Raw genomic sequence first — 13,348 nt, 5'->3', positions numbered from 1 at the left:
TCTGGAATAAGACAAGGATGCTCACTCCCACCCTTTCTATTCTACTAGTAGAATTCCAGGTCAGCACAATTAGGCAGGAAAAAGAAATAAAAGCCATACATATGTCTGTATTTCAATATGATTGCATACATAGAAAATCCTAAGAAATCTACAAAAAAAAAAATTCTTTACCAGGCTAATAGTTGAGTTCAATGAAGTAGCAAAATACAAGGCCAATATTTCAAAAACTGATCAATTTTCTAAGTATTTCTGATGTTCAATTGGAATCTAAATTTGGAAAACCAGACTACTTTTGAATATACCAAAAATATGAAATACTTAGGGATAAATTTAACAAAATATGTGCAAGAACTATACAAAGAAAATTGCAAAAGCATTGCTTAGAGACATTAAAGAAGATGTAATAAATGGAGCTATAGACTACGTTGATAGGTTAGAAGACTCAGTATTGTTAAGGTATAAATTCCCTCAAAGTTGATCTATAGATCCAACACAATATCTACCAAAATCCCAATAGCTTTTTTTTTTTTTGTAAAAATTGAGAAGCTGATTCTAAAAATTTACATGGAAAGGTAAAGCAATTAGAATAGCTAAAACAATTTTTAAAAACAAAAACGAAGTTGAAGATCTTATCCTACCTAGTCTCTAGACTTAATAGAGATTGGCAGATTTCAAGATAGTATTGTATTGGCATCAGGATAGGGATAGAGATAATATAGAGAGAGTCCAGAATAGACTTATGCTCACTATTGGTTGATTTTTGGCAAAGTTGCCAAGGTAATTCAATGGAAGGAAACAATAGTCATTTCAACAAAGATGCTGTAAAACTGATAACCATATAGGGGAAAAACAAACAAACAAACAGTCTGGACCCTTATTTCAATCATATGCAAAACTAATTACAATAAATTCTAGGCCCAAATATTTACACAACTGAAACTTTCTCTAAATTTCTAGAGGAGAACCTAAGGTTGGGTTAAGCGAAGATTCCTTAGAACACGGAAAGCATGAACCATAGGAAAACATTGATACATTGGATTTCATTGAAATGAATTAAACTTTTCTACTCTTTAACAGACACCTAAATAATTAAAAGGCAAGTTACAGAGAAAGAAAGAGGTACTTGAAAAGACTTGGATCCAGTACATGTAAAGAATTCTTATGACTTAGTCATAAGGGGAAACAAGTAGCTCAAGTGGCTAAGGTGCCAGCCACATACACCAGAGCTGGCGGGTTCGAATCCAGCCCAGGCCTGCCGAACAACAATGACAACTACAACCAAAAAATAGCTGGGCAATGTGGCAGGTGCCTGTAGTCCCAGCTAATTTGGGAGGCTGAGGCAAGAGAATTGTATAAGCCCAAGAATTTGAGGTTGCTGTGAGCTGTGATGCTCTACCCAGGGCGACAGCTTGAGACTCTACCTCAAAAAAAAAAAAAAAATGGGTGAAGGATTTTGAATATTCTCTTAGTTTGGGCCTCAGTAGAAAACATCTGATCTCTCCTTGCTCTGGGGTGTTAGCATCAACAATAGCTGCTTGACCCCCCAGGTGACTTGGATTGTGCTTGTCTCCAGAGTTAAGCAGCCCTACCTAACTATTCCACTGGTATTTGCTCCATGTTCGTCCTTTAGCACACAATTATTTACTCCTTTAAATGCATTTAGACTTTACATTTCCAGTTACTGTGCTCCTGGCTCCTTACTTCTTCTTTACAGGATGAGATCCTGGAAGTTCATGTTATTCACTCACCTAAACTCTGCCCTATTGTATGACAACCTTACTCATCAATTAGATATCTATTTCTTGACTAGCCAGCTGAAAGGGACACCTCTTTGTTTGACGGAGGCCCTGAGGGAGAAAACAAGAGGGAATATTAGAATATTTGGGAGGCTGAGATAGGTGGATTGCTTGGGCTTAAGAGTTCAAGACCAGCCTTAGCAAGAGTGAACCCGGTCTCTAAAAAAATAGCTGGGAGTTGTGGCAGGTGCCTGTAGTCCCAGCTACTTGGGAGGCTGAGGCAAGAGGATCACTTGAACTCAATTGTTTGAGGTTGCTGTGAACTAGGAAGCCACGATATTCCACTGAGGGTGACAATGTAAGACTCTGTCTAAAATAAAAAGAGAGCAAACAAACAAGTTTTGAGATCCTGGTATGGAATAAGGCTATTCTTAACCGTGATCACAAGTTAGTGATGTCTAGTTTATCTTCCCCACAGCTCCAGAAACCTGTTCCTCCTTGTGATTATACTAGTTAACTCAAGCTCCAGGAACGTTCTCAATGCTGGGAATCTGGTATGAAGTTAGAGCCAGGCTCCCTGAGCTCCTTTTGCTGAGTTCCTATTCCTTCTGCACTTTTGGGCTAGACTACAAATTTTCCTCTCCTTAAGCATGATCAGATGATTAAGTATACCCGAAGGGCTGATGGAGGTATATTAGAATCTGATATTCAAGCCCCAACATATACCTTAATAATGAGGACACAATCCCTAAACTCTACTGTGGGACAGAACTTTAGGGAGTGGCTTCTCTAAAGCCTCTGGCAGTAAGACTGCTGGAAAAGAGCTTTCATGGGCCAGCTCTCCACAGACTGTGCTGTAGGGGTAGGATCAACACAAAGAGGTCATAAACTTAAGTGCCTACAGGAAGGATATTTAAGTCACTGACAGTGGTGGAGAAGCCTTGTGGTCTAGATTTTCTATTTAGAAATATAGGGTTAGCAATGTGAGTATGTGTGTGTGGGTCTAGGGGAGGACAGATTTGAAGGCTTAAAATTGGCTCTCTCATTCCAAGAAGAAGGGCTGGAAGCTGCATTTATATAGCAGTTTTCATTAGATGGAGAAAGTGAACTCTGAGGGTTGTGAAGGAAGATGGTGGAGGACTGATGGGAAATGTGGTGAATTGAAGAAATTAGGCCCTCTCCAAGGAGGCAGCTTCTATGCAGCTCCAGCCGCTGCTTGCCAGTTGGCAATGAAGATAGTTGCCAGAAGATGGAAACCCAACCTTTTTTTTTTTAATGGGAAATCTCCTATTTTTAAAACACTATGTAGGCCAAACCAAACACGTTTGTGGGCTGAATTCAGTCTGTGGCCTAACATTTTGAGACCTTTGATTTATAGTCCTCACAAAACATGACATTTCTGTTCCAGTTTGTAATCTGGAGGCTTGTTACTTCCAGACTCAGTTCATTTTCTGCCCTTCACCTTCCTCTTCCACTCCTTTATTATTTATACACATGTCTGACTCTCTCTCAAGATTATACATTCTCGTAATAGCACAGCTTGTGTCATTTTTGTTTTTGCGTCTTCTTTGTGGTTTACTATAATCCCTTAAATAGTGTAAGATTTGGTAAATGCTGGTTATAGGAGTGTTTGTTAAATAATTCCTTTTCGAAGATGATTTAAGGAAACTTGAAGCTCTATTTGGGGTCTATTCACTGAAACACAATTTGCCAAAAGCCATATATCTGAAAGCCATTTTGGGACCTCCACTTTCAGTAATAGTTGATTGTAGTTCAGTCCAGCTTTACTGCAAAATAAGCTGTAGTATCTGGACAAATATAGGAAACAGTATTAACAGCATCAAAGACCTAACAAGACAGAGAAGAACTGCTTAAACGAACAGGGCAGGGCTAAAAGCGTGAATTGGTGAACTGGTAAGTGTTTTATTCCCGGCCATTTGCCACTTATAGGAGGCCCTGAAGTGAAGTAGGACTAGGGAAAGAGTCAGAGAGCCACAGACCTACCCAGCTTCCCTTGGCTAAAACTCTCCGTTCTTCCCATGTCCTCCTCCCACTCCCCCCATCCTACCCCCCAAACACACACAACATTAGATCTTTGGCCTCTTGGGAGAAACAGTGCTTTGGGCTTTAGAGTGACAAGATGAGAAGCTCAGAAACATCTGAGGCCCGAAACTGCATGTGACATACGCCTTTCCCTGTGGCAGGATGGTGGCTTGGCTTTCTCTATGCAGTTTCTTCCCCTGTAACTCACTCACATATGGCTAGTCCTAAGTGAAATGACTCTTGACTGTATGGTTAATGGAGCTGTTTAAAGCTATTTAAAATCATGGGAACATTAGCCTGAGACAGTACCACTCTTATTTTTTGGGTCTGATCTTTCCAAAGGCCCTCTTTGACTCTCCCCAGGCCATTCTCCTCCTAACAATGAAAGGTCCACTGGGCCAAGTTCCAGTGCTGTGCTGCCCCTCACCCCCAAGCATGCTCAGGGTACTGGACAATGGAATTTCCTACCAAATGATGCTGAGGTCCATTTCTCAGGCCTCCCCAGGCTTCTTCCTCAGGCCTTTCCTCCAAAGGGAATAACTTACCGTTGGGGTATGCATGTGGGGCTGCAGAGGGGGGCCAAGGGGCAGTGTGTGTATGTGTGAAGTGAGGGAAGAGAGGTGTGGACAGAGTTGGACCATAAGTTTGGGAGCCCACAAGATCTCACATGGTACTTGATTATAGGATCCAAAGCAGGTTACTGAAAAGAAATAAACTATTAGTCATTCTGGGAACTTTATGAAGCTGGGGTTTTATAAGTTTCCCTGTATTTGATTTGTTACTATAATAACATGTGAGTAGCCTAGTCATGAGGACAAAATTGTACCTATCCAGTCTTGTTGTAAGAGTTGGATTCTTAGATCACAGGAAGTTGTTTTTCAGGTGCTAGAAGTGTAATAGATGCCCATATCATCTACCTACTACCCCCATGCCCAGTGCCAGACCCACCTGATGCTACACTCTCTCTGCTTGCAGAGTTCACTCCCGTGCTGGCTGCTGGGAACTTACTTCATCACGTCTTAGACCCAGAGACGTTAGTGACAAGGATAAGAACATGGGCACCATGTTAGCAATGAGCTAAATATACTGTTGATTATAGTGACATAGCAAAATATAACCTCAAATATTCATTGAGATGCCAACATGCTCTGAGAAAAAATTATATGCTTTTCGCAAACAAAGAACTTCCGTTTTAAATAATTGTTTTAGGGATGTTGGGACATCGTGCCAAACACATCGTGTCGAGAGAACTGAGTAAAATTAGCTTTAAACAATTTTTCCTTTATAAATTCCAACTGTATATTATATTCTACTTCAGTTTATATACATGTCTGTGGTGGACATGCTGTGTAGGTGGGATGGTGAATCTCAACGTCATTTTTAGGTTCTCATTCTGCTGGTACTTGGTATTAATGGAAACTTAATGAACAGTTTTTTCTCATTCTGCTGGTACTTGGTATTAATGGAAAGAAACTTGATGAACAGTTTTTTTTAATTGAGGTAAGATTCACATAAAATATAATTAACGATTACAGAGTATATACAGTTCAGTGTCACTTAGTGAATTCAAAAAGTTAGATACTCTCTACTGTTTTCTAGTTCCAAAACATTTTCTGTCACCACAGAGAAAGACCCTCCCCATGCTTATTAAGTAATCACTCGCCATCGCCTGGTAGCTACTAATCTGCTTTCTGTTTCTCTGGCTGTGCCTATTCCGAGTATGTCCTCTAAGAGTAGGCATACAATATGGGACCTCTGCGACTGACTTCTTTCCCAGAGCATCATGTTTTTGAGGTTCATCCAGTTGTGAAATTTATTAGTACTTTGCTCCATTTTATGACTGAACAATAGTTTATTTTATGTACATATCACAATTTGTTTATCCATTCATTCATTGATAGGGATTTGGGTTGTTTCTTCCTTTTAGCTGTAATAATGCCATGATAAACATTTGTGTACAAGTTTCTTTGTGGACATATGCTTTAATTTCTCCCGTGTCTGTACTTAAAAGTAGAATTGTTGGGTTACAGGGTGATTCTACATTTAACTTCTTGTGGAATTGCCCAAATATAACCAAGTTTGTATACTTGGATTACCTTCGAATTTTAAACTTGTTGTCTCTAAACCAAGGTCACAAAGATTTACCCCATGTCTCTTCTCTAAGGGCTTTTTAATTTGAGCTCTTACAATTAGATCTTTGATTACTTGGGGGTTAATTTTTGTGTACACTACGAATTGGATCCAATTTCATTATTTTTTAAAGGTAGATATCCAGTTGTCCAGCCACATTATGTCTGTATATTTTTCCTAAAAATCTAAAAATTTTCCCCATAAATAAAATTTTCTGCCATATTTCCCCATTCCTGCCAGTGGTACCATCACTTTTCCACGAACCAGAAACCTGGAGCTACTCATCCTCTTCGTTTGAATCTTTTAGTCCTAAGCTGCTCACTATCTATCACCACTCCATTCCATTCGTCGTGTGTGTGATTACAATGTCTGGAGATGATTATTTCAATAATAATCATTTCAACTGATGACAACCCAATTGTCTCAGCTGAGACACCCCCAGCATCTCAGCATTTTTTTTTTTATTAAATCGTAACTTGTGTACATTGATGCATTTGGGGGTTCAGTGTACTGATTTGATACACAATGTGAAATGCTTACATTGAACTGATTAACACATCTGTCACAATGATACTCTTTTCTTAATAGTTTTGAAATGTACCATTGCACCATGCCCATTAGGTGAGGTCCCCCCAAATGCCCTCCTTCCTCCTGCCCCCCCCACACTCCTCTCTTTCCTCTTCCCTTCTACTTTCTGGACTATAGTTATGTTTTTCCCTTTGTATGAATGTGTAGGTGATTATATATTGATTTCACAGTAGTATTGAGTACATTGGATACTTTTTTTTCCATTCTTGAGATTCTTTAATAGAAGAATATGTTCCAGTTCCATCCAGGTAAACATAACAGTTTTTTATTTGACTTTGTCTCTGATGATTTTGTTGTGCCACTTACCTCAGCCTTTCACTTCCAAGGCCGTATTTTACATCAGTGGGTGGGTGGTTCTGAATTAGAATTAGCTCTCAAGTAGAATTATCTGAGGAGCTTTTAAGTATTATTAATGATAGTCCCACCGCAGCCTAATTATATCAAAATCTTCTGGGGTATGGGTTATATTTCTAAAGTGCCCCCAGGGTTGGTTGAGAAACACTGCCCTAGACATTGCCATTACCAATGATCCTTTCCTTATCTCAAGTATTCCACTCATCAGTGGCCACCAATTTTTCCATCTCCCTGCTTTGATTATCCTAACTCTAGCAAATCCACTGGGATGTACGATCCACTTATCTGAGTATCTTTTCATTGCCCCACAACCCCTGGATGTCTGTCCATCCCTGATATAGTTGTCCATTATGTTGGTGGTCCCCAGGGACTCAGGCTTCCCTGCATTCATGCCTTTCTGAAGGAAGTCCCTTTCCCTTGACATGCTGTTAGCCATGTAACTTGCTTTAACCTCTAACATTCAATGGGAGTGACACTGTTCCTTGAGAAGAAGCCCAGCTACTTCAATGAAGAAACCACATGAAGGCTCAGCGCCTGTAGCTCAAGCGGCTAAGGTGCCAGCCACATACACCAGAGCTGGCGGGTTCGATTTCAGCCTGGGCCCTCCAAACAACAGTAATGGCTGCAACCAAAAACCAGCCAGGCATTGTGGTGGGTGCCTGTAGTCCCAGCTACTTGGGGGGTTGAGGCAAGAGAATCGCTTAAACCCAAGAGTTGGAGGTTGCTGTAAGCTGTGATGGCACAGCACTCTACCCAGGGTGACAGCTTGAGGCTCTCTTTCAAAAAAAAAAAAAAGGAAACCACATGAAAAAACCACACCAGGAGGCCATGTGGAGAAGGAGACTCCCAAGGGAAACAGTAGTAGGTACAAGGAACGGAAAGACAGTGAGAATTGAGGCTCCAGACAGTCCAGGTTGTACAGGAATGGAGACCATGCTTGCAAAGGACAGTTACAGATTCTTATCACATTAGAAGGAAACGCTGAGAACAGGACAGTCTCCTGGCGAGCCTAGAGATGTTTTGTGACTTAGGGGCAGTCCCCCCAGTAACTCAGTGTTCTGGAATGAGCTAAGATCAGCCACTCACTAGTAAGCATGTGTTAAACATTGCTGCTTAGTAGTTCTTCATGAGGGTTGTGGGGAAAGAACACGTGAGGAAAGAGCAGGTGGCAATCCTTACGCAGGCAGCCCTCATGTGTAATTACCTTAACTCTCCACATCCGTTGTGTACGTCATTACCTTAACTCTCCACGCTTGTGCATAACCTTAATGAATAGCCACTGTGGCCGGTGCTCTGGGTTACCCTGCACTTAAGGTTAGCCCACCTCTTACAAGCTTGTACTTCTAATCCGTGTCACGTCTGGTTCCTTCCTGCAGCAACCAAGACCAGGGCCTTAGGGGTTGCGTCACCAGGTAATTCCAATGTGCAGCAAAAATTGAGAACCTCTGATTTTATGTTGATGACTTGCAAATATCTCTACTGTCCAGTTGAACTTTCCCTGAAGCTCTACAAGATTCCCTGTGATCCACCCTCTACCTTGTTATCCCTTTAACTGTCTCCCTACTTCTTTGGCTGTTCTTGCTCTATTCCTACGATGCTGACCTCCTTGCTTTTGCTCAAACACATCAGGGCTGCATGCACTTCAGGGCCTTGGCCCACCTTCACTATCTTTGGTGCTTTTCCTCCAGATAGTCACATTATCCACAGATCCCACTCCATCATCAGCTTCTGGTCTTGTAATAAGTGTTGTAAATGACTCAATTTTGTTTGTCTTGCTGAAATGTCAATCATCATAGATATAATGGACTATGTGATGATAAGAAAATAATAAAAAGTGTTATAATGCCAGTTGTTGGTGAGGATGTAGAAAAGGAGAAAGTGTTATGTATTGCCAATGGGTATATGAAATGGCACAACTTCTTTGGGGTATAATTTGGTATTAAGTAACAAAGTTGATGATGGTATATATGAAACTAGGCATTTAGTTGTAGTGGTTTTATAATGTGTATACAAATTCTTTGATGATCTTCCCTTTTAAGTAGGAACTAGACATTATGACTCACTTCTAATGAATAGACTATGATGGAAATGGCTTAAATAATGCCTTTTGCCGCAACTTAGATGGAACTGGAGACCACTATCCTATGTGAAGTATCTCAGGAATGGGAAAAAAAAACACCAGATAAACTCTCTCATAATTGGGAGCTAATCAGTAGGCATGCATGGGACCGAGATATGAAAGCTTCATAGTAAACTATGGGGAGTTGGCAAAAACTTACCTTTGGGGTACAATGAACGCTATTTGGGTAATGGGTATGCTAAAAGCTCTGACTTAAGCATTATAAAAGGTATCCGTGTAGCAAAAATATGTGTGCTCTCAATATTTTGAAATAAAATATTCTTTAAATAAAGTATATTAGCTAATTTGTCATCTCTTAATGAAATTATGAGATATACAAAATTCAAAACTTGTTTATGAAATAAACATAGTAGTTTTATTCATATAAGTTAGAAACAATCCAAATGCCCACCAATAAGTGAATAGATAAAAAAAAGTCTTGGTGTATTTAAACAATGGAATATTATTTTGCAATAAAAAGGAAACAAATGCTGTTACATGAAACATTATGGGTAAATCTCAAAAACATTACATTGAAGAAGCCAGAAACCTAAGAAAGCATAATGTTCGCTTCTATTTACATGAAATTCTAGAATGGGCAAAACTAATCTAAAATGATATAAAACACATCAATAGTTTTCTGGTGTAGGGAATTCTTCAAATCATCCAATAGCTGAGAGGCTGCCCTGATGCTGCTAATCTATTTTTGTAAACTGAAACAGGACTAAAATCATAATTAGGATATACAGATGCCCCATAGTATAAAAGTGTCCTTTGTTTTTGCCTTTCAGTATCTATGGATCAATAAACTGATACTTATAAAGTAACAATAATAATAACATTGATAAGAACTAAATGTAATATCTACCAGGCATTGTAATACCTTCACATACCATCCCATTTATTCACAGCAAAAGACCATAATGGTTATGTGTTGTTATTCTTGTTTTATAAAGGACTCAGATAAGGGAGGAACAGCAAAGTTAAGTAATTTACCCAAAGTTCCACAGCTATTAAATGGCAGAGCTGGATAATGAACCCAGGCAGTCTGTTCTTAACAATGAGCTGACTCAGTGATATGAACATGTTCTCCCTACATCGCATTACAAAAAAGTTGATTTGGTAAATTCAATGAAAAGTTGCTGCTTATTTCAATTAGCATTAATGTGGGTAAATTTGGGGAAAAACTCAATAAGTGGGATTGTTACCTTGTTACTTAAGGTTTGAGAAAAAAATTACCACCTTTCTACAAATAAAACAACACAACAAACAAAACAACAGACATAAAACTGACCCTACACAGAGGATTGGGATTTTGAAGGGTTTGCATTATCCAGATTATCAGATTCATACCCTGGCTTAACCAGTTTATGTAAATGGGATCAGTTCCTTGATCTGTTTGAAAAAGAATTTTTCAGTATGTCACTGGCAGCCAAATCCTTCTTTTCTGCTCCTAAAGATATTTAGACTTTGTTTGTGATTTATTGAAATTTGCCTGGCTGTGGGAGAACTGCCTCTTTTAAGTTTCAGTTAACTCTTCACTGCCTACTCCACTCCTTTTGGGAAACTTCATCTTCTTAAAAGATGTTTCCAGGATCATGTTCTCATCTGAAGTTCATAAAATTGCCTGCTTAATACCATACAATTTATTCTCCCATTTTCTTTATTAAGGTACTTAGTGGACACAGTAGGCGGTTGTGGGTACACGAAGATGACCACAAATGCCCTTATACATTCACTTTTGTTTAATAACTTTGGAGGTGAACCTTGGTTAAAACTGTGGTTTTAGGAAACTAATTCACCTCAAAAATTTATGGTGGTAAAAGATATTTCCTAATTAAACTGACTTTTTAAGTTTTTTTGCAATCTAATTAATATCTAAAACAGCATACCATGATTATCCCAGTTATTTACCATGTTCAGGTAAGTTTTCAAAAGACACATAAATCCTCAAAAATTTTGATATGTGTAGTTCCTTATCTTTAGGGTCTATATCTTTTACTAATCAGCCTCATAGAGGCAATATGGAAGTGAATTGTGTCTATTTTTTTACTTCTACCCATTTAAAAAGCTCTTTTTTTTCTATCTTCTTGTTTCCTCTTTATGTTGATTTTCTTTTTTTACTTTTTTTTTTTTTTGGCCAGGGCCGGGTTTGAACCCGCCACCTCCAGTATATAGGGCTGGCGTGCCCTACTCTTTGAACCACAGGCACTGCCCTTTGTCTTGAGTTTCTTACTGTTTCTCCCAGGTGCCTTCTTTCTCAATTGAACTTCCTGCTATACCTTTCTGTCAGAAGTCTATTTCTTTTTATCTGGTGACGCAGAGATGGGTAACAACAGCACTAGTACCATAGTAATGCTGAGTCCTGGGTCAGGATCCTGGCTAGGCTAGCATGAGTAGGGGAGAGAGATGAGAGGGACTGTACAGCTTAGCTGGTTTATGGGTTTTGAGTTGCACCAATGGGAGGCATCAAGGAAATAGAACATATTTTATTCCATTTACTACATAATACGACTTTATAGAAGGCATCCTAGGTTTACATGTCGTGGGAGAAAGCATATCACCTCAATCTTCCCCACTGGGCATGTCAATACAATAGAAATTCATAAACATTTGACAGGAAGGGATTTATTCTTATAGGGCCTGTTTGAATTATAGGGCATCTGGTGGTTCCAATATCACTTATGATGCTGTAGCAAATAAAGATTGATTTCTTTTGCTGTTGTAAAAAATTATCACAAATTCGTGGCTTAAAACAACACAAACTTAGAGTTCGGATGGTCACAAGTCCTAAAATCAAGGAGTGGGCAGGACTGTGGTGTTCCTTCTGAATGCTCTAGGGGAGAACTCATTCCTCGCCTTTTCCAGTTTCTAGGGACTACTTATATTTCCTGACTTGTGAACCTCATCCATCCTCAAAGCCAGCACTGACATCACTTTGACCTCTGCTTCTATTGTCACATCTTCTCTTACTCTGAAACCCTGCCTCGATTTTATAAGGACTCCTGTGGTTACATTGGGTCCATCCACATAATTGAAGAAAATCTCCCTGTCTGAATATCCTTAACTTAATCATATTTGGAAATCTGTTTTATCTTGGTAGATAACATATTCATTGGTTTTGGAGATTAGGATGTGGACATCATTGGGGTCTATTATTTTTCCCATCACACACCTGTTCTACCATCAATCACCTGCTTTCTTTTTACTGTTATTGATATTAGTCTTAGGCAAATTAGAATCAGTTGGATTATAGCATTTTTAGTACGATTTTTACTTTTTTTTTTTTTTGACTCTTCCACATAGGAAACAAAATAACAACTGTGCTCCAATGAAGCTAAAGAACAACATGAGTTCAAACCCCCAGAGCTTTGCTGATCCATGCATTCTCTGTGCTTGATGGCAGAGAATCTACTGGGTTTTGAAATCTTAGTGCTAATGGCTGGAACATTCCTGAGGTATTGTGCCCACCAAAGATATAAAGCAAATATAATCCCCTGGATAAACGTTTGAAATCCACAAAATTCCAACTCTATCTCTCAGATAGTTCTGAGAGCTTGTAAGAGTTGTTAATGTTCCTTCTCTCAGGGCCAGCTTCCACAAAGCATATAAGAACATTGCATCATCCAAATTAAATGTGTAATGTATCGTCGGCATCAGTCAGATCAGAAAATGGCTCTTCTACTGAAAATTTAAGAGTGGTGCTTTATCCAAAAGAAAAATCTTTTTTCTCTTTGTCTCCATACCTTAGAGAAGAATGAGCAATGAGGGTGGTGAGATGCAAACACTAGGTGGTAGAGGTAGGGGGGCTTGTAAGACATATAGTCTTCAACCTAAGGACAATGGGAAGTATCCGTAGGTGGATGAGGAGATGAGGGCAAGGGAAAAGTCAGGCCAAATTATGGGGTATTTTGGCTTGGGGGCACTGGCTGGATGGCAGCTCCGTTTGCGGAGATGGGAAGGCAGAAGAAGAGCAGAGGTTGGAGATAAGATGCCTTGGTTAAGATGGAATTGCCAGTAGAACATCCAAACAGAGGATGCAGTCTATATGGATCTGAGGCTCAGGAGAGAGGTTTAGGCTTGCAATGTGGATTTATGACTCATCAGTGTTAGGATGGCATGTGGGAACTCTACCTGGGACAGTACATAGAATTAGAGGACATAAGACAGATACCCAAGGAGCACCAACACTCAGAGGGCAGGCAGAGGATAAGCCTGTGAAGGAGACTAAGGAATGGTTAGAGAGGTAATTGGAAAATTTAGAAATATTAAAGATTAAAACATTTATACACATTTTTTTTTTCGAGACAGAGTCTCACTGTGTCACCCTCAGTAGAGTGCTGTGGCGTCACAGCTCACAGCAACCTCAAACTCTTGG

The sequence above is a fragment of the Otolemur garnettii genome, unplaced genomic scaffold (genome assembly GCF_000181295.1).
Source record: "Otolemur garnettii isolate 467f Iridium unplaced genomic scaffold, OtoGar3 scaffold00129, whole genome shotgun sequence".
Taxonomy (NCBI): Eukaryota; Metazoa; Chordata; class Mammalia; order Primates; family Galagidae; genus Otolemur; species Otolemur garnettii.
This window is presented reverse-complemented; position numbering follows the sequence as displayed.